This window comes from Babylonia areolata, chromosome 3 (assembly GCF_041734735.1).
Source record: "Babylonia areolata isolate BAREFJ2019XMU chromosome 3, ASM4173473v1, whole genome shotgun sequence".
NCBI lineage: Eukaryota > Metazoa > Mollusca > Gastropoda > Neogastropoda > Buccinidae > Babylonia > Babylonia areolata.
This window is the reverse complement of record NC_134878.1, coordinates 14,991,401-14,995,669: the sequence shown is the minus strand read 5'-3', so window position 1 is coordinate 14,995,669 and position 4,269 is coordinate 14,991,401. Positions and strand designations below refer to the sequence as shown.

The following is a 4,269-nucleotide window of genomic DNA, read 5'->3' as shown; positions in this document are numbered from 1 at the left end:
TTTCCACAAAAAATGCCAATAGCGGCCCTCCACGTCACTATGTCCACCATCTTAAGTGAATTCTTTTTTACTGACCTATAATGAAACAGATACACACAATTATGCTTAAGAGCAGACTGTCACAACTCTCCACAGCGCAAAATGCTCTGCACCGGTTGCCACGAGCTGCTGCCTGGCCGCCATTACCCGTCGTGCCCCCACCAGCGTGAGAGCGAGAGAGAGAGAGAGAGACGGAGGGGTATTCTGAAAATACACACACACACGCACGCACGCACGGACACACACACACACACACACACACAATAGCGCGCGCGCGCCGGTCAGCAATAACTAATCTCGTCACGGTGGTTGAAAAGGAAAACAACAACAACAAAAACAAAAACAAAAACAAGAGAAAAAAACCCAAGCAAACGCTGTCGTCGTACTCATTTCAAAGCAACAACAATAATAAATTCATTGTCCAGTTTAAAAAGACACTCACACACACATACCACAGCACAACACACACACACACACACACACACACACGCACGCACGCACGCACGCACGCACATACCACAACACACACACACACACACACACCACACCACACCACAGACAAACACACACACACACACACACACACACACACACACACAGACACACACACACACGCGCACACACACACACACACATCACACCACAACACACATCACTTCGATCAGCTAGAACCAAATTCCATACAAACAAACATACACATACACACACAAAACCAACAAATAAATAAGCAATTAAACCCCAGACCCTCTACATATCAATACCATGCATCGTTACAGCTCTAAACCTTGCTGCACCCACCCACCCTTCCCTCTCCCCTCCCCCTTCCACGCCCCAATCTGCTCAGTTGCAAGTCACGTGTGGTGCGTGTGACCGTCAGACAACAGACACTGTTGTGTGTGTGTGTGTGTGTGTGTGTGTGTGGACGACGACGAAAAGCGAACACTCTAAATTAGACCTGCTGCATCCGGCCCAAGACGACTTCAACGCAGCTTGTCAGTTTCACACACACAGACAGTTTGTGATCACTGACGATTTGCTCGACGTTCTAACTCGAAGCATTTTGGCTGAGAAAGAAAGTTTGGGTGTTGTTTTTTTTTTTTGAAGGGGTGTGTTTCAGTTTCGAATGAACGCTGAATACATACTGCCGTTTATATATATATAGGTTCTATGTATACGTTGTAGAGGCCTGGACGGTGCAGAACAGAAACGGGGCGAAAAGTTTGTGTGCGAAACGACGGACTCGGAATAAGGTAGGCTGACTGCTGAGTTTTTATTATAATATATATATATATATATATATATATATATATATATAGTTATAGTTATAGTTATTGAATAATTGATTGATTGATTGAGTTATAATCTATTTTACGTAAGTTTGTTTCGATTTTATTTTGTTATAGTCTGTTTCTGTCTCATACTGTGTGTGTGTGTGTGTGTGTGTGTGTGTGTGTGTGTGTGTGTGTGTGTTTCTATCTCAGTCACTCTCTTTTTGTCTTTGTCCCTGTCTCTGTCTGTCTGTCTGTCTGTCTGTCGCTGTTTGTCTGTCTCTATAGTCCCGAGTCCCACCCGCCCCCCCCCCCGCCCCCACTACATCTTCTGTGCCTGTGTATCGGTGTGTGTGCGCGTGCACGCATATTTTAAGAATGTGTTCGTGTGTGTGTGTGTGTGTGGGTGTGTGGTGTGTGGGCAGTGTGGTGTGGTGTGGTGTGGTGTGTGTGTGCGGTGTGTCGTGTGTGTGTCGTGTGTGTGTGTGTGTGTGTGTGTGCCAGTGTGTTCGTGTGCATATGTGGCACGGTAGGCACAGAGAGAGAGAGAGAGAGGGAGAAAGAGAGAGAGAAACACACACAGATAGACAAGAGGCTGAAAGGCACAAAGAGAGAGAGACAAACCGACAATTAAACACACAGATAGACAGAGGCTGAAAGGCCGCACAGAGAGACGGACAGAGGCAGACAGGGGCTGACATTCGCAGACAGACAGACAGACGAACGGACAGACGGACGGACGAGAGAAACGTGTAAAGAGCCAAAGCTGACTTCCTCTTTGATTAAACACGCCTCCTTGGGGGTAAACCCCACTGATCTAAAAATAGATTTTTTTGGCTCTGCGAGTTTTCCTCACTATTCGGCAAAAAGACGACGCGACGAAATCAAGTGGGCGTATCACATAGTCCCTCGTGACAAGCGGTAACTGAGCTTAAAGTGTAACTGAGAATGGGAAGGAAGAGATTGCATGGCGTGTTAGCAACGAAGTGGCCTTGATAAGTATGTCTATGTCTATGTCCCTAAGTATGCACGCATCGGCCACAGCAAGATCTAAGTCACTGGTTACTATTGTATCGTGATGTCTATTGTTGCTGTGCCTTTTGCTGTGAATATTGTACTGTACTCAACACATTGCATTGCATTATCATGGTGAATTGCATTGCATTGGATTAACACCCACACTTATTTTATTCATTTATTTATTTATTTGTGTGTGTGTGTGTGTGTGTGTGTGTGTGTGTGTGTGTTGTTGTTGTTGTTGTTGTTGTTGTCATGTTGTTTGGTCACAACTAATTTCTCTCGGCGAATTCTGAATTGCTCTCCCCTTGAAGAAATTGCAGTGCCATCCGTTTTTACTGGACTGTTTTCTGTCTGCAATCTTTATTTTTATTTATTTATTTATTTATTTATGTGGTAACACCATGGTGATCTCAGGTGCGCAATAAATCGTCCATCGCAAAGTTAGTGGGTCAACTTTCTAATCACCGATCTCTTTTCTCAGTCGTCTCGTTGTGTCTGTAGAAGAGAGTGTGCGAACAATAGGGTGCTAATCAGTGCAGGCGAAGGTTCCGCGGCCCGCCCGCGAGGTACAAGGCTTTAGCTTTTCGTGACCTTGACTGGAGTTGGAAGACAATTCGTTTTTATCGTGTGAGAATGGGGGCGTCGACGAGTTTTGTATATATCAGCGAAAATAAATTGATTTGAGGTCTGTCCAAGGTTCAGAAGTCAAAACCTACGATAACACTGCGAATGATTAAAGACAAAACCCTTTTAATCTCAAAATATCTCACCGGGGCTTGTGCCGCAAACTTGGAAGTTGACCTATAGGGAAGATAAAAGGACAATCATTTCTGCGTGAGCTATATATGTAGGTTGCGGTGGTTTGACGCACGTTCACATGTGCGCATGCGGGCACGCGCGCACACACACATACACACACACGCACGCACGCACACACGCACATACACACACACACTTTCACACGAAGGCACTTGCTCGAAAGCATGCATGCATGAGCACAATTACACACGCTCGATTGCACACGATAGCGATAGCACTGACGACTGGACAACGACCACAGGCGAAATAAATGTCCGTACAGCAGCATCAAAGTGAAAAGCTGGATCATCAACAGTTTCTCCATTGCAATGGGAAATCATTTACAGCTTTAAGTCTTTTGTGAATGACCATGACTCTCAAACTAGGAGGCAAAATTGCTACACTACAGTCTTGGGTACTAGCTGGCTTTTGGGAACCGGCATCCCAACCCCGACTGTCCTAAAACCCCTCTTAGCCGCGGAGAGAGTGGAGAGGGTGTGGAGGGTGGGGATAGGGGTGGGGGATATACCTTAGGCAAGACACTTTCCGCAAGAATCCAATTCTAGCCCAGATAGTCAGGGCAGTCTGCTGTTCTAGTGGTCATAGTCGGCCGTCAGGACTGACTGTCATACATACAGCACTAAACGTATCCAGAGTCCTTGGCTCTCAAGGCCTGATCAACGTGTTGGGTTGTATTTCTCTTTTTGTCACAACAGATTTTTCTCTGAGTGAAATTCGGGATGCTCTCCCCAGGGAGAGCGCGTCGCTACACTACAGCGCCAGAAGTTGATATGAATTATATATATATATATATATATATCTTGAGTGGACTGTGGATGAGCTCGATAGGTTTTGTGGAGGCAGAAGTGGAGGCAGGGGTAGAGGAAGGGGTAGAGGCAGGGGAAGAGGCAGGGGAAGAGGCAGAATTGGAGGCAGAAGTGGAGGCAGGGCTAGAGGCAGAAGTGGAGGCAGGGGTAGAGGCAGAAGTAGAGGCAGGGGTAGAGGCAGAAGTGGAAGCAGGGGTAGAGGCAGTAGTGGAGGCATGGGTAGAGGCAGAAGTGGAGGCAGGAGTAGAGGAAGGGGTAGAGGCAGGGGTAGAGGCAGAAGTGGAAGCAGGGGTAGAGGCAGTTGTGGAGGCATGGAT

At 46.6% G+C, this 4,269-nt stretch overlaps 1 protein-coding gene across 1 annotated transcript in view; it reads left to right on the top strand.

The window, feature by feature from the left end:
- Window positions 1–941: 941 nt before the first annotated feature.
- The window catches only part of LOC143279760 (cornifelin homolog), an 8,428-nt gene continuing 5,100 nt past the window's right edge, over window positions 942–4,269 (top strand). The window contains exon 1 of the mRNA XM_076583889.1: window positions 942–1,289. The gene's annotated coding sequence lies outside the window, so the exon portion shown is untranslated. The remainder of the gene's footprint in view (window positions 1,290–4,269) is intronic.